Genomic DNA, 19176 nt, shown 5'->3' on the forward strand with positions numbered 1-19176 from the left:
CTCAGTTGAGTTGTGTAAGTATCCCATGCACACAAACAAAAAAACCTTTTCTAAACGTTAGCCTCACTGAAAAATTCTAACAAAATACATTGAAAAAAATTTGTACAATGCTTTATGAATAGATGACACTGAAATACCAACAATGTGCCTAAAATTAAGGCACCTCAACATAATCTGGTTGCTCTTCTTTTAAACTCAGTACTGATTGAAATATTCTGATTTAAACCAAGAAAGTTTGTAGCATCCAGCCTGAATTGCCAGTACATTTTCTGGTGAAGCAGCTTGCTCTGCCAATCACCTACAAAAGGAAAAATGTTTATTTGTTTCAAAACCAAGAAAGTAAACATTGTGAAACCAGCACAAACCATGGCATGCCTGGCTAACGCACTTTTACCAGCTTTACATTGAATACTGTAAAGATATTGATAAATGTGCTCATTTAAAGCATTTTTAGTTTTACCCATGTAAAATGTGGGGCACAGTGCATAGGTGGCCATGTACATAACTCTCTGGGAAAAATAATTGAACTTTCCACTGTGCCCAGCCATATCAAATTGCCCTAATAAAGGACTGTTGCAGAGTGTATTAATGTAGGGGCATTGATGGAAATGTCCGCATTTCTTAGTGGGTGAAAGTTCAGTATGGTGGTCAATGGGCTTCTCCAAAAGGGATTTTATGTTCCATTTATTTTTGTAAGTAAAAGATGGCAGTTTAGGGAACATTTTTTTGTGCTTTCAGAAGGTTTCTCCTAAGTTAAGGTGCAGGGTTAGGGTTGGGAAGGGCCAACTTTATGGTAGGGATTAGCACCCATTCCTAAGGTAGTACAGTGTTTGTTTGAATAAGTGACTATTGTATTTACCTGTAAAGCATTATCACTATTAAATCTAAAATGATAAGCAGGTGACATTATATGTACAACATAAATTAGATGTCATAACATTAAACAGTAAGCTCCATCAAAAGACATTAATCCCCTACAAAAGACTAGAAACCCATTTTGTATAAATTTATTATTGTGGCCATCTTTACTACAGACTACTCCTAACAAGCTAGTACTTTCTAACCTAGACAAAGGAATAATGTAGCCTTTGTAGACTTATGGTTCAGGTCAGTGAGAAATACCACTCCCCATTCCATGGAGATAAGCTATGAGATATGAAATAATAACATTTTGTCTGAACAGCTTGAACCATTAGTTAGGAGGGTGGCCTAATGGTTAAGGTGTTTACCTTACAAACACAAGGTGCAGGATTTGAGTCTCCCAAGGCATAATTGGCTAGGCTTAAAATGGCTCGCAAGGGGCAGTTAGCCTGTTACTAATCTATGCCTTATAGCTGGGAATGGCTCTCAATCATTTTCTAGTTGTTCAATTCCCTGAAACAATAGTTCTTCCAAGGCCTTCTAACATCTGAACCATTACTGCATTTTTCTGATCTCAGCTTCTCTTGTCTCTACTATCTGTCCACTGATTGGTATTTCTTGTTGAGTCCTGTGTTTCTAGTGTTTCAGCACAAGGCAAGTGACTGATTTCCAGAAACAAGGGATACGCAATTGCTTCCCACCACTCAAAAGAAACTTAACATTTTCCAAACTCTTTTAAATATTAATTCTGGAAAAGATACTTTACAAAGCAGCATGTGTGCAGACATTTTGAAAGGAAGGGGCCATTTATTTTGTAGGATGGTTTTCATCCATAAACAGAAATTGGTTATTAACTTACAAACCAGTCAATGTGTCGTCAGTCACCAAACACATCTTCTTTACATCTCTAGCTACATGGGAAACTGTAAGGAAAATCTGCAGCAACTTTTGGGGATTGTAAAAGTATACATGTAATAATTTCCTGTTAATGAGCTACCCAAGTCACGTGCATCTTCCATCCTAAAACTGTCCATAAGCTGATCCCTGCAGGCTTCCCATGGTCTATAGCCTTTTATTTTTTTCTCAGCTTTTCAAAAATGAGCTGTCATTGTGGGGATGATGACATAAACACCTTAAACATGGCTGAGTAACATTTATTTGTTGGTCACCCTCTCTTCTCTATATATTTTGCTAAAGCTGTAAATGACCCAATATTTACTGGCCATCTCCAATCCTGGGTTGTAATTTAATGTGCAGTACTTATTATTTATGGAAATCACCGTATGGTAGTTCAAAATATTGTTTGAAAGTAAGAAATATTTTCAGGTCCTTTAAGGGAAAAAAATCTGAAATTCCCTGTGATCCAATGATGTGTTCAGCTTTGAAAGGCTGTCTTAAAGTATGGATTCTGTGCTGCTGAGGACTTTTCCAGCAAAAATAAGAGTGTGATGTTTTCTTTCAGAGTTGTCATATTCCATAATTTTCTGATTGCTGCTTTGACTCTGCAGATTTATACCCTATAAAGTTTACAGCAGTGTCCTTTTCTTCATCTGCCTTGTTCTGGTGGAAAACATGAAAAGGGGCCCAGGTTCAGCTCTATGTGTTTCAGTAATATCTTATATGCCACTCTCTATCGAAGGGCTTAAGTCTGTTATTTTTAGGCCCAGAAATAAAGGCTTGTCTTAGAGGCAACTATAATTTCCAACATCATACAACCCCAGTACAATTTCCTAACACGTCTTGGCTTTGCAGGCTAGAATAAATATTCCACAACTAATTCCTTCTAAGCCCACATCAGAGCAACAGGTAATTCTGAATCTGCTTGTCCACATCAATTACAGGAATCAAGGAAAAAGTATATTAATGCTTCTAATATTTTCTCTTTCAAAATAACATTAATTTCTTCTATTACTCTGCATAAAACTATACCTGACCATAAACATGAAAAACTGTGTTGCAAAATATCTTTGAAGATGTATGCTACCATTATGGAAAGTATTAAAGGCGTATTGAGTTTCCGTCAAATCAAAGTTGTGGGCTGAACCTCAAGGGACCCATTTCAGTCACATCCCGGGAGTTACAGTAAACAAATAAAACATACAGTAGCACAATAAAGTACATAAAGGCAGTAAAAGGTAACGGATGTGTGTGCTTTTACAATGGTTGTATATAATTAAATATCTTGTTTTATACTTTTATATGATATACCCTCCTAACTCCACAAATGTTCCCATACAGGTGCCCTTGACATCAGAAGGTTGCTCATTAATATTCCTTTTGTACTCATATTTCCAGAGTGTGATCCCATAATTCTAAGATCATCCTCAAAAGACAGAGCCAAGGGTTCAATTATATTACAAATAAAATGGACAATAGCAAGAACCCTTGCTAACTGTCCTTGCTTAGTATGCTATTACTCACAAAGTAGCCATCGGTCTTAACCAGTGTGCATGATTCTGTGCATAGTACCTTCATTATTTCTACCAGCAGATCTGAGAGAATGAATATTAACAAGGTATCAAAAATAGTCACAATGAAACCATTCACATCCTTGTTTCACCATACAAGCTTAGGAGAAAGAAGGTCATTTCTCAAAATTTACTAAGCAAATTATGATATTACCTTGTGCATGTTGGCAGTTTATAAAGATGCCCTGATCTGCATAACTTTATGTAAGAAACCCCTTAACTTATGAGCCCACACACTCACGAATATTTTGTCATCATCATTAAATGAAGAATTTTGTCTACACTGTGTCAGGGATAGGCGGTATTTATGTGCTTTTAAAATTACTGTGTTGTTGGCCTAGTATAGCTGGAAGTGCACATTGTCTGAAGCTTCAATAAATGGTGCTAGAAAATCAGAAAATTAGGTCATCCATATATTTATAAGCCTCCCTAGATAATCCATTCACTCTTTAGTTTTGACCCAGTGCAAGGATTCACCTATTAACTGAATTTCCTTCCTATGGTACCAGCAATTGTAAGTTTAGCCTATCTGCTAGTATAGATTGCATATTCTCCAAATGTGCCAAGTAAATTGATTTGAATTACTTTTTGAATATTGCCAATATATCACAATGCTTCTCTAAAAGATTCCTTGCAAATGGATGGATGGCTGATGGCTGAAATTACACATTGGGCCTAGTTAGCTTGGAGTCTAAAAGAAATAATTTCAGAGAGAGCATTTGATACTCCAATGTTAGTTTGTTTTGCAACATTTCAGTTTTTTGCTGTGGTAGAAACAGAAAGTATTCCCTCAGTGTTTTACATTCCTCATGCAGATCACTGGTCCCTCCTTGTTGTTCCAGTATAATACGATTCATTCTTTCCTGAACAAGTGCAGCTGCTATGTCTATTTTTTAAGATCAGCATGCATGTTTCTGGTCTTATATTCACATGTAGGTACTCTTTTTATATCCCCCATAGTGTTGCTGAGGAAGAATTACCTTCTGGATTTAGATTCCTGATGTCTTTCCACGTATCTGGAATTATCTGGTATGATTTAGAAACTCTAAGACTGTTGTGCTGAGTCTCCAGAGAGAAGGGAGCAAATGACTTTGTAACCCAGGTTTCAAGAAAAGACGTGAATGGTCTTACAACATAGGAGGAAGGATATCAAATGTTTAGACTTAGCTAGACAATTTGAGAAGACTAGTAGATTATATCAGTTGTGCTGCTAACATGTGGGAGTAATGCACATAAAAGGTGTTGCTTGATTCTTAAAATACTTGCCTCCATCTACTGGTCCAAGTGTTTTATTATAGTGAACCTCATCCTGAAAAGAGATGTAAGTTGAAGTTTCGTAATGGCATCTGTATCATAATGTGATGCTAGCCATTTCAAGCGCTCCCAAAATGTAATGACCATGGTGGGACAGAGTAAGGAGCTGCCACTGTAGATTAAGCATACCATGACCCAAGTCCCAGTCAAATGGTGCAGAACGGCTGCCAACTTGGTACTGCCATCATGCTGTACACTCTGATCCATCCTGTTGGTTAACTGTGTTACTAAAACTGGCACATCTCTACAGGAGTATAAGGATTTGTTTAATATGAGATACACTGTAAGGGAGGTATGTGTTACCCTAAACAAATGGATGCAGACGTGTTTCATTTAAATAACAAAAGGCATTGCTCCTCTTCAGTGGGCCCTTGAAACTGTTTATGTTACCTGAGCAAATGAGAATTCCCTAGTTCCATTGATTTTCTTACTACTTGTTTACAGTGGCAGTGATGTGAGCCATTGTATTTTAGGTGGTATGTGAAATCAAAGTCAGTGCTTTTTCTTAAATAAATTACTTAGCTTGGTGCTTACTTTAAGCTGAACAAATGTCGGTCCATTAACTTTTACATTTTTATCAATACAAAAAAAGTAGAAAAACAGAATCTTATTAACTGTTTAAAGTTATTGTCCATGAAAAAAATTATATTTCTTCCTTCACCTATAATTTTGCAAGATGTGAATGTTCTTTCTTCTGCTCATTAATTAGTGAGTAATAGTTGTCAATATGAAGAACTAACAAGGCAATTGACACTTGCTTGTGTGTTTGATATTTTTTCTAAATATATACATAAATGGGTAAAAGTAAGATTTAACTATTTGTAAATGGAAATAGTTACCAGTCTGCTTATGAAGTATGCAGTATACCTCATTGGCATCAGCGCTGGCAATGATCTCCTTTTTCCATGTTGTACATGGAGTTGTGGTGTCACATCAACAGTGACCATGACATAGACAGTACAGTTTTGTACACTTACCATATCTGTAGATGTTTGAGCGTATTCATTGTTGCAGTCATAACTGTTGAGAATTTCCTGCCATGGAAGCCCTTGGCTAACCCAACTACCAGAGAATTTTCTCCTCCTCCTCCTGAAGCTGGTGGACACCCTGATCAACATCAAGATTTTTGGGTACAAAGGGAGTCAGCCAATGCTATAACCTCAGTACTTTCTTTCCCCAACAGATAGAAGCTGTCTAGAACATCCCTAAGGTCAAGGGGATAAACTCAGAAATTCTAGGGTATGAAGAATACTGCAAAAGTAAATACACTCAAACATCTACATTTAAGGAAAGTGTACAAAACAGTACTATGTTCTTCATGTTTCACTGGTGCAGTCATAATAGATGGGATGACTCCTAAAGCTGAAAGTAGGGTGGAGGGAAAGTTTATGGAGAGGAAAGGATACCCTGTAAGATGGCAGTGGCAAACTATACTCTGGACTTGGACAAGGTTGGAAGGTGATAATGTCTGGTGAAGGTATATACAGAGGACCAAGTGGTGGCTTCCAATGTCCTTAGTGGCCACCCCTTTTAGAAAAGCAGTAGATATAGCAGTAGCCCTTGTGCAGTGTGATCTCACAGGTGCTAGAGGCTTCTTTCCATGATGGCTGTAATAGAACAAGATACAGTGGGAGATGCATTTATTGATTGTTTGTTTTGAAAACAGTCTCCCCTCAGAGCTATGGCCAAAGGCCATAAAAAGCTGGTCAGACTTCCTGGCATTCTTTTTTCTGTCCATGTCATTACACAGTTGCCTATGCATCCAAAGTATGGAGGATGCTTTCACTTTGTTTTGAATGTTAGGAAAGAAGGTAAGCATGTGCATGGTCTGGTTTAAACAGATGTCTGTAACCAGTCTAGGCATAAAGGAAGGCTTTGTCCTAAGAGAGACTCTGTAGGGGTGGAAAGTGATGAAAGGTTCCACACAAATAAGGGCCTGAAGCTCTAAAACCCTTCTAGCCAAACTAATGGCTACAAAAACAAATGAAAAGCAAACCAGTAAAAATAAACCCCAGCAGGACAGAAGATCCACAAAAGATGTTTATTGAGCGCTTTCGTTTGGTATAATACAAAACTTCATCAGAATATCCAGTAGAAAAACAAACAGATAACTGACTCAACAAAATTTATATGTATATATATATATATATATATATATATATATATATATATATATATATATGGGTTCATATCAAATAAACGACACGTCGTTCCATCAACAGCCGGCAGATGGACTTCAATTAACCGACACGTCAAAACAACGAAAACTAACATAAGCGAAACTCACTCAACCGACAAGTCTAAACTACATACTAGCACTAAACAACACATACCTGCAAGTACAATCACTACCACAAAAACACATACACAACTACATACATACTCGCACTGCTACCTACGATATACACCTCATACACTCCACACCACAACAACAATAATTAAAAAACAAAACGGATCCCCACTCCAAACACCACACACACAACACAACCAAACCAAACTCCTACCAAAGCAACACTAAACCTGACATGCACCCCTATCGACAACCCTGACCCAAACCCTAACCCTAAGGTCCGTCACTCGCACCTCACCTAACCCGAGCCCTAACCTAACTCACTTAACCCACCCCTAACCCACAAGATATCACTACTACACACTTACCCGACCCGAGCCCTAACCCTAACTCACTTAACCCACTAACCCACAAGATATCACTACTACACACTTACCGACCGAGGAGCCTAACTCACTTAACCCCATCCCCACAGACCGTGTACGCACGTGACACTTACCTTACTGCACCCTAACGTCCGTCACTACTGCATACATACACATCCCTTACACATTTAAACACCTCCGCATCGGTGTCGGTTGACTGACTTTCGTTGATTTCAGTTTTCGTTCCTTTGACGTTCGGTTAACTCACGTTCGTTGGTTTCAGGTTTCGTTCCTTTCACGTTTCGGTTACTTGAAGTCCATCTGCCGGCTGTCGATGGAACGACGTGTCGTTTAACTCATAGGAACCCATATATATATATATATATATATATATCCCATCATGCACAAGTTAATCAAACAACAATTATGCCTATCCTTCCTACTTAAAGGAATATTATCAAAATTTGTAAATAAATACCTATAAATATTGATAATATATTTGATAAAACATAAAAAGGCTTAAAATTTCATAAATTCCTATCTAAACTACTATATATATATATATATATATACACATTTCTAACATGCATTTAAATGATTAAATACATAAACAAATAACTTCATGAAGCCATCAGCTTTTAACCTAAGAATAGAACCAATTGATACATTCTTATTTAGCCCTGCTTGTTGGGTGGCATTAGTTCTCAATTGCCACCTCAACTCTAATAATTCTAAAAAATCAATTTTAGGACCCCCTCTGTCATTCAAAAACACCTGTTCCAAAATGGTAAAACTAAAATAATGCCTTTCATTTTCCATGATATGTGAAGCAAGGGCGGTTTTTGCATCCTTCTTTTTAATGTCATAGTAATGCTGATATATTCTCGTTCTTAGTGCATTAATAGTTTTACCTATATAGAAACTTTTACAAAAGTTACACAGGGCAAAATACACCACACCTTTTATACTACAGGAAAACTTTTGTTTATAGAAAAATGTTCCATAATTAGGTATCGAGACACTAGTCCCTTCTAAAATGTACTTACATTGCAAACAAAAACCACATTTCAACATTTTTCCTATCTCCAAACACCCTCTAGTATTCTTCTCCAACATTTGTTTGAAACACAAATCCTTTTTATAAACTATCTTAGGATTAAAACCCATTAGCTCATTAAATTCAGGATCAATATTAAATATATTCCAATTTTGTTGCAAGATTTCACAAATATTATAAATTTTTTTATTATAACTAATGACACCTGTAACAGAAAAACTAGTGTTACGTTCTTTATCATTCTCTTTGTTAGCCATATCGAATGAAGTACCTTTCCCCAGTAGAGGTGATAAAATACCTCTCTGCCTCTTTTTAACCACTTCTTGTAGTAAAGGATGTAAAAAATCAAAGGGATAGTTCCTATGTAAAAGCATATCTTCTAATATCTGAATTTCATGAAGAAAATCATCCCAGTCTGACACCATTCTTGCAAGACGTACCGCTTGCTCTTTAACTAAGGCCCTTTTTTGATGTATTGGATGAAAGCTGTTGTAATGAAGTAAAGTATTAGAATAGGTTGGCTTTCTATATAATGTTGTCTTGAAGGCCTGATCTTCTCTCATCTTTGAAATAGTGATATCTAAATAATTAATAGCCTCTTTATTAGGACTGTGTGTAAAATCAAGGAAATCTGTACTTTCTTTCAAAAAGGACAAAAAGTGCTGTAATTCTTCCTCACTATTGTCCCAGAATATAAGAACATCATCAAGGTACCTACAATAATACTTCCAGTACCCTGAAAAAGTAGTAGTAAACACAAACTCCCTTTCCCAGAAAGTTACATTATATAGAAAGCCAACCTATTCTTATATTTTACTTCATTACGACAGCTTTCATCCAATACATCAAAAAAGGGCCTTAGTAAAAGAGCAAGCGGTACGTCTTGCAAGAATGGTGTCAGACTGGGATGATTTTCTTCATGAAATTCAGATATTAGAAGATATGCTTTTACATAGGAACTATCCCTATGATTTTTTACATCCTTTACTACAAGAAGTGGTTAAAAAGAGGCAGAAAGGTATTTTATCACCTCTACTGGGGAAAGGTACTTCATTCGATATGGCTAACAAAGAGAATGATAAAGAACATAACAATAGTTTTTCTGTTACAGGTGTCTTTAGTTATAATAAAAAATTTAATAATATTTGTGAAATCTTGCAACAAAATTGGAATATATTTAATATTGATCCTGAATTTAATGAGCTGATGGGTTTTAATCCTAAAACAGTTTATAAAAAGGATTTGTGTTTCAAAAACATGTTGGAGAAGAATACTAGAGGGTGTTTGGAGATGGGAAAAATGACGAAATGTGGTTTTTGTTTGCAATGTAAATACATTTTAGAAGGGACTAGTGTCTCAATACCTAATTATGGAAAATTTTTCTATAAACAGAAGTTTTCCTGTAGTATAAAAGGTGTGGTGTATCTTGCCCTGTGTAACTTTTATAAAACTTTCTATATAGGTAAAACTATTAATGCACTAAGAACAAGAATATATCAGCATTACTATGACATTAAAAAAAAGGATGCAAAAAACGCCCTTGCCTCACATATCATGGAAAATGAAGGGCATTATTTTAGTTTTACCATTTTGGAACAGGTGTTTTTGAATGACAGAGGGGGTCCTAAAAATGATTTTTTAGAATTATTAGAGTTGAGGTGGCAATTGAGAACTAATGCCACCCAACAACCAGGATAAATAAGAATGTATCAATTGGTTCTATTCTTAGGTTAAAAGCTGATGACTTCATGTAGTTATTTCTTTATTTATTTTATCATTTAAATGTATGTTAGAAATGTGTATATATATATATATATATATATATATATATTTGGGGACAGAAAGAAAATCTTTGGGCAAAGGAGCATTTAAGAGACTGGATTTGACAGGTTCAGGGAGGGACTGTTCCCTCTGTCAGGCATGTCTTCTACTGATGGATCCTGTGGCTGCTGCCCTGCTGGAAGCTTCCAGAGTATCAAAGCTGCAGTGCAAGGAGTGCTTAGCTACTTGAAAACAAGAAATGCATAAATTTATCAGTTCAGCGGAAAGGGCATTATTTTTATTCCCCACCAATTTTTACTTCATCTGGTCTAAAATGGTTTCCTGATACTTCACCATATGAAACTGGCAGTTCAAAGCCCTCATGATGAGGGTCGCAGAGCTGTAGAGTTTCTTTCCAAACCTGCGCAAGGTTCTGCTTTCTTTGTCAGTTGGCATGGGATATTTGGAGATACTAGCTTTAGCTCCCTTAGGACACATTGAATCATCATTTCAGGGTCTGCTACAGGGTTCTTTAAAATGTGTCTGTGTGAATCGAGAATCCTGTAAAATCTATCAGGTTTCTGACGGGTGGGCGGTGGGGGCTTTATTTACAGTGAAGGGTCTATCAGGACATCATCCACCAACTCTAAGACTGATGCGACGGCAAGAAGTCTATGCTCAGGAAGATTTAGTAATTCCCCAACCCTCTTCTTAGATTGTGAATGGTCCTATGCTTCCCATTTAAAGTATTCCCTCAGGGTATGTAAAGTCTCCCCAGAAGAGATGTCCTCAGGGGGAGACTGTGACCAGGTTCTTCTTAGAATCTGAACCTCATAGAAGACAATAGATAAACCTTCCTCAAAGGTGGATTCATCCTTATTATTTTCATCCTAGAAAAAATCAGAAGAATACTGGGAAAAATATCCCTCTTTCTTTTACCAGGAGAATATTCAGGGGCAAAACCATGGAGAAAGAGTTGACTGTATCTCACCATGGAGATCAAATCTTTAGTCAGCCTAACTAGGTCTTGTTGATAGGCTTGAGTTTGGAGGTGGAAACTGGAAAGATTCAGCTGAGGTAAGCTGGATGCAGCCTTTTTATGTGAGACATTAGGCTGACAGAGATCAACATCAGCACTATGTCCAGGAAATGGATGGGATGTTGAATCCCAAGGATGGTGAATTAAGGCAATCTCCTGAAGAGAAGAGAATCTGGATACCTCCCTCATTGGTTTTAGAGCACTCTTCAGAAGCCAGAACCTGTGAAGTGTTCTGCATCCAACAGACTAGCTGAGTCCTTCTGCTTATATAGAAGAAGAGGGACCTGGTGGCATATTGGAGTCTGAACAGGTCTTGATATTGGCCTGTGCCACAGCCTTAGTCATCAGAGGAGACTACAAAAGCATCTCAACTTCTTTGATGATCACATGTCTAGGTGGACTGGAGGATGGTGAACAAGCTTCACCCAGTACCCTAAGTTTTGAGAACTTTTCCTTTTTTATGCCTAGGGAGATCAACCTCTGCTTGACCAGCAGACAACATGGTATGTGAAGGCCCTAGTGCTGACTAAAGTGCTTAGCTAAAATCTCAGCCCTACACTTGATTGTTCTACAATTAAAGAGAGCACAGAGACAACAGGTAGGAACATTGTGTTCTAGTCCCAAACATGTTATGCAAAAGTAATGAAAGTCCCAGTGTGGTATTTGTTTGCCACAGTGGAGACAATTATTAACATTCTCAGACATTAGTCAAGACATGACAATTTCCCAGTGGGGTACTTTGCTTTAGACATCTTCTTTCTCTGGTGCAGACAGACTGAAATACTGACTAGCACTCTGCTTCAGGCTTCAATGGCAAGAAAGAACTGGGTCTATATTAAATCAGCGAACACTTAAAAAAGTAAATGCTGATTTATCGACCCCATGTAAGTGAAAGCTTACAATCCCGAACACTTAGAACAGTGATTTTTTTTTCCAAGGGAAAAAAAACACTGTTCCACAAAAAAAAAAAAAAAACTTTAAAACATTACATAACGTGGGGGGCTTCACCCCCCCCCATACCTCCCTACTTAAATATACCAACTCCGAGATTTCACTACAGTGATGAAAACAGCAAAGTAATGGAGGCGGTTAAGCGATTTCTTTCCCAGGGAAAAAAAATCACTTATATGCCGTTTTCATATTTTGCCGTTTCGTGCTTTCAAGTTTGATCAAGACGCATTTGAAATAATGCGTCTTCGAACACATAATAAAAACCCGAAAGAACTATGTTTATGTTGCCATCTGACTCCTCTTAGACATCTTGATGATGGTTAGGGCATCTGGCAGCTTCAGGAGAAGAAAGTTTTCTGGAAATTGGGCAGGCCAAGGGTTTCTGTGGCAGGAAATCCCCATCAGTTATGACTGCAACAAAGAGACATGAAGAACATTCAATGTTCACACCACCTGGTGGCATCACTCTTCTTTGTTTAAAGATTTCTTAAGCAACTCTCCTTTTGGAAAAAACAGTTTCAGTTGAGTTGTTCATAGCTCTTTACTGACCTCATCAAGATACAGACTCAAGATGAAAATGTTTAGATGGTGACTAAGACTGAAAACTACAGAAAGTCTGCTATTTAGCTTAGGTCATGAAGGCTAGGACAAATTCTTATTTGATACAATGTGAGACTTGAATAGAAAGGAAAATTGTAGGATTGTCATGATTTATGTTAGGGAAACAAGTTGAAATGAAAAGTATTGAAAGGTAATGAAAACATTCTTATTCCTCAAATGTCTAGGTGACATTGAAGAGAGGAAAAAATCTTTGATAAGGTTAACTACATTGGAGGGTGAAATTTTCTTTTAACTTGTGAGCTTGATCTCATTTCCACTTTGTGTGAAACTCTTAACAATGGGGTGGTAGGTGCCATGTAATCTCAATAATAAATTATACAGTAATGGTGCACTGATAGCAGTAAAGGCTTACTTACCTTTTTACTATTACGCACTTGTACTTTTACATTCTTAGCATCACATATGCTTTATATTTTATTCACTGTTACTTCATGTGTTTGTTATTGCATGTACTCTGTATGAGTGGTCATATTACTGACCCCAGGTGTAGACTGAAATTGGTTAGAATTGATTAGTATCAGGGTTCTACCCTGGTTAAAAGATTTATTAAATATAAAAATAAACAAAAAACATATTTTTTCTGGCTGTAATTCTAATTGTCTAAAATATTGAGAATGGAATGGTCATTTACATTGGTTATAACCGGCCACCTTACAAGAAACTTTCTATTATGTGAGTAACATTACTAAATGAATAAGGGGTGCTGAGTAACATTAATTATAAAGAATTTGATCACAACCCCAATCCCACTTTAATTATAATTAATTATATTAAATCATTTCTGTCTGTTATGACACATACATGGAGGGCAGTGATCCCAGAGAAGACAGCATCTGACAAATTTGCTGATATCAAATAGACAGACCCGAGATTTACAAAGTTCAAAGAAAATGCCTCGGAAATGGTCCTCTTTCATAACCGAGTAAAAATAGAAGTGGAACTATTTTGTCACAGAAGCCTTTTCAGTACCTACGTAAAAAGGTTTTATGTTTATGGGAATGAAATTCCTCTATGCACATGACCCATGCTGCATTATGCTATCTGGCTCAGCATCTCATTTCCTACGTAGAAAAAAGAAACCATCAAAGACCGAAGCAACATGAACTATAATCATACCCTGACTTAGAAATGGGGTCCATTCCTAGAATGGTATTGGAAATCCAAAACATTTGGAGAAATTAAAAAAAAAACACAGAAGGTTACTGCACTTATGCAGTGTTGGCAATCCAATTTAACATGCCCACTACTGCCGCCAAGCAAGCCTCATAGAGTTACATTGTTTCTGAACTTATTGCTAGAACCTGCAGGAGTGTGTAAGGTTGCTTTACAGTATCCTTTCTGGTGTTTTGTAACTATGATCAGGTATGACTGGCCACTCAGGTGTAATAGCTCACACATAAAACAATCTGGCATCCTGTATACATAAGCTGCTGTTCCCTTACATGAATGAAGGTAAAGTCCCATTTCTTTGTCACTTGATCACATGCTAAAGCCACTTGCTATTGTAGGCTTCTAAGACAGCAAAAAGCATCATATTGTCAAAACAGCATACTCATCCAGTTAATCCTCATGGTGTTCTTAGAGAGGAAGACCAATTAAATGGTGGTGCCCTTACAACAAACATAAATTCAGAACAATCCCTCCCTGCCATTTCCATATAGAATGAATTGATTACTGCTACACTTAGACTATAGTTAGCTCCAGTATGAAGCTTAGATGTATTATTGCTCTTCTTTTCTTACCCCATAATAGTTACCATCGGTAAAGGTCACATGTTCAGCATATGTGTGAGTCATGGAAACTACCAGGGTGGCCTGCATACATTGAAGATGATACTCTGTGCATTACTGATCACACTTCGTGGTTCACCAGGCAGGGCCCTTACTTTGATGCGAGTATAGTCTATGACCTCTAGTACATCAGGGAAGTGGACTACACTGTTACAGCCCCACATGGTGTTTGTTCTGTCCTCTGGGGTAAGTGGGAACCACATCTGCTCTGAACATGCTGAAGCATGACACTGAGAAATGAATATAGCGTTCTTAAGGCAGATGCCTGGGATACATCCACTGTGTCCCTATTTGGTCACTGAAACTTCCCTGTCACTTATATACATAAAGCAACAAATAGCTTTGTTTCTGCAGGGGTAAGTTCTTCACAACTCTCATGGGGCAGCAGATGAGGTGAGCACATGTCCACCATTTGTTGTACAGTCTTTCTATCCACTCGGCTGTGGTACATTATGCCAGTGTCAAGGAGGACATGGTATGTTGAGTATTATCAGAAGACCCTGCTTCTCAGGTGCTGATATTGCACTGCATCAGCAGCTACTGCTACGATAAGAGCTTTGTAGATATAGGCTTACAACTACTGCAACCACTAACAGTTTTTTTTTTAAGTTTTTATTTGCTTGAATAAAAGTATATGGCCATTTTCATTGCTAATACATGAGCACAGCTCATTATAAGGATATTAGCGTATATTTTGGCTGTGCCTTGTTTCCCAGCTGGGTTCATTATGTAGCTGTGTTTCTTGAGATACACATACCCTGCTCGTCTGCACTCATTATGCAAATATGCATAGCATGATGAAGCGAGAGTTTCTGATTTACAGACTTTTGAATGCATCTGTTTCACTAATGTACGTTTATATCATTTGTTCTTGTTCAGGTACATACTGTTGAATCTTTGTTTGTTGTTGCCATTTAGCTTGGATTGTGACTGGAAAGGGTCCAGCATTTAGGACCAGTTTATTTATTCAGTTAATAAAGAAAATAAATAAAATTGCATAATCTTGTTTTACATTTTTCAAACTTCCAAGATGATTGCCTACAAATTGTCTGTCCTTTATTGCACATTCTCATTGCAATGAATCACAGACAGTTTATGTAAATTTTCCATAGTTTGTAAAGCATGTTTTGGTTACATCCTGCATTTATTTTACATACTGCATTTTTGTCATGCAGACTCATATAAATGCCTTTATTTTATTTCAAAACAGCATGTCTTTTTAACCTTGCCAAAACTCTCATAAGCATCTCTGCCCAATGTATATATAAATGGGTCTATTTTGGAAGCTCGAAGTTTTAAGACTTCAAGCTTCATATGGTCGAGACCATAAGATCGAAGTTTTGAAACTTCAGACGGTTTAAATGGAGATTGCTGTACAGCGGGGAATGGCAAATGTACCATTCTATTCACTGTAGTGCAATCTTGGACTTGGTATATTTAATTAGCAGGGGATCTGGGGGGTGCAGGGCTCCCCTCTGCATAAACGTAAAAAGAAATTGTTTTTATTTCTTTTCTTTATTGATGTTTTGAACTTTCAAAACATTGATGTTATGGTCTCGACCTATAAGTTTGAAGTTTTGAAAGTTCGAGCTTCCAAAGTAGATCCATAGAAATATATATGTGTGTGTGTGTGTGTGCGTGTATGTCTGTTTTTTTTTTTTTACTGTACCTGTGCTTGCAAAGCGACTGCCTTGTTTTTTCTACAAAAAAACTAAAACAGGGCTATCCCACAGGCATTAAATTGTGCTCAGAGAAAGACAGCAGCAAACATGCAGATTACTCAGCTTTTTTATATGCAGACTTGACCATCACATTCAGTTCTGCAGTAGTGTCCATTTTTAACATGACCACTTCACCATTAACCCAAAGCTTTCTGAACAAAGTATTGATAAGTCTTATTCACACTGTTACTTTGTCAATTTATAAACAAAATGCTTTCTGAATTTCCCTCCACAGACTGTATTTGATTGTCCTCATAAGTGTTTTTGGCTTTAACTGTTCATTTCTTTCCATGGTCTGTTGCTGTATTTATAGATTTTTTTTCCATTTTAAAAACATTATGGTAAAATTATCAGTGCCTCTGCATAATTCTACAAACCTGACTTTTTGCTATGCGGTACCCTTTTTATGCCTATAACCAGTGTGGTTCCTGCCTGCTTATTTGTTGCTAAGTATCTCTATGTTTGATTTGCCTGACTACATGTCTCTATTTTGGCACCTTTGCTTTTATTACTTTTACAGTTTCTGAACTTTGCTCTCACTTTATTTTTTGTCACAATCTCATTTTCAACACCTCTGTCACTTCTGTAATGCTTTCAAGTTACACATTAGCTTAACTGCAAGAAAATCCTAGCCAAGCTAGAGTTTTCACTGTGTAATACCTTAAACCTCCTGTAAGAAAGACTTGTGGGATATATGCAAATGACCACTTAAGGATATCAAGTGGTTCAGTTATATGGCTTCTGAATGCCCATGACTTTTAGCTTTTTCTTTTTAAATCTTTGTGGGTACATTCAGGCCAATAAAGTCAAACCCCACTAGCTATTGGGTTGGATGTTGGTTGGGATAGTAAAGCCAAATAGTATAAAATAATCATGGGCATTCAGAGTCCATATAGCTGAAACACTTGATGTCCTTAAGGGGTCATTTACATATATCCTATGGGCCTCTCTTACAGGAGGTTTAAGGTATCACCCAGTGAAAACTCTAGCTTGGCTAGATTTTCCTTGTAGTGTTTACTAATTGGTTTGTCTGTGTGACCTTTTTACTCTTGGGTTTACAAGTTAGCTTATACAACATGCATCTATACCTTTAACAGTCTCTCCCTTAAATAATCACTTTGTCTGCCACAGTCTGTGCCGTCACTTATTAATGAGTCAGGCAGTTCAACAAATACAGTTTTTGTTCTAGGCTTTAATCTAGTAACATAAAACTCAATAGTCTTCAGGATCTATTAACTTCTTGTGAAAAATAAATGTATCATATAAGGTAAATTATTCTTCAACTCACAGTTTGCCTGGAACTTGCTTTCTAATACAATTTTTTATCTCCTTTGACAGAAAAAATGTTAAATACCACAGTGGCTTCCGTACTTGTTTCATGTAGAAGGATAGCATATTGGATTCATTCTCAATTGTCATCAGTGCCACTGTGAGTGAGACACAGCTCTGAACTTTAAATATGGGACTTTCAATTTTTTAAAGAAGTTTCCCTGCATATTCAGAGTTGTTGGTTTTTTTTTGGTCTTTAGCTCAAGCTAATACAATGAGGAAGTTTTTAAAATAGTACACTTTGACTATGAGAGGACAGACATTTATTCCCCAGGCCTCAGCTTTCAAAAACTTGACCTGCTGGAAAAAAAAACTTTCCTCAACCAATGTTTTTGGCATTTTTTGTAAGGGAGGCAATCCCCCATTCCCAATGAGGATGGGTGCTGCACCCCCTAACTAATATAATCAACTCCACTGATGTATTGCAAGGGGCAAGAGGGCAAACACCTGGAAATGGCACTTAGTGCTTGCATGATTCTTAAACAGTACTTTTCAATGGAAATGCCAGCATTGTCAGGAGCAATAAGTCTCAGGGATTTGGGGATCAAGGAATTTTCATTCATGGAATAGTAGGGTAGCCAAATATGACTATGGGGGTCCAGTGGAAACAATTTTTCCTGGCAATCTTGCTTCTAACTGCAATGGTTTAACAACACTAATGAATATTCCTCGTCTGAGGATGCAGTAGCATATATAGTAAAATGTAACATTATCATTTGGCCACTTAGTTACAGCAGTTATCTTACCTATACTGTTATTATGTCCAGCAGTATCATTGTTTATCTTTCGTGCTGTACAGTCTAAGGCTTTACCCAGCTGCTGGGTTTCAGCATAACCTGCTTAGTACAAAAAATCCTTCTTATGAAATCTAGACATATAGTTGCAACTATTTTTAATACAAAATAACTTCATTGGCATTTGCAACCATATACAAAGATCAAAAACATCATACTCACTAATATAATGCCAAAATTATACGGGACACCAAAATTAATTAATAGAAGTCTTCTTGCAACAGAGAAAGCTGGTTGTGTTCCCAAACATGAGAGTTGCCTTAATACTCATGTAACATTAAATATATTTAATTTTCAGGACAACAACCAGACAAGATTTAAGGCAATGCTTATTTAGTCTCAGGATTTAGCAATCTCAGATTTACTGTTTTTGTAGTCTTTCATATTAACAAACTCACTTTTTTTTCTGTGATATTATGGCTCATTAAGTATGAATCACTGATTTAGCTATGGGACTCCTCATTAAATAAGAGCAGAGGTTTACTTACCTAATTGTGTGATTCATTCATCCTACAAATTAGTTTATATAACAAAGAGTTATGACTCCAGCTTGCTTTACCTTAAAGAGGATTTGTCTTGAAGTCATAGTGCTCAAGAGAAGCAGATCAAAGTGAGGATTGCATTTAAACAAAGATATGTTGTCAATGCAGTTACTACAAAAGGTGTAACAAAATAATACATTAATATGCTTATAAAGTTGTATTTTTTGAAAGAGTACTCATAGGTAACAGTGCAGTCTCTTATTGGAATGGCTCTCTACAGTTAATGCAGAAGTCTGCGTGTTCTTTGCTGGCAAAAGGCACTATGCACCTAGA

The sequence above is a fragment of the Protopterus annectens genome, chromosome 2.part0 (genome assembly GCF_019279795.1).
Source record: "Protopterus annectens isolate FY-2018-M chromosome 2.part0, PAN1.0, whole genome shotgun sequence".
NCBI lineage: Eukaryota > Metazoa > Chordata > Ceratodontiformes > Protopteridae > Protopterus > Protopterus annectens.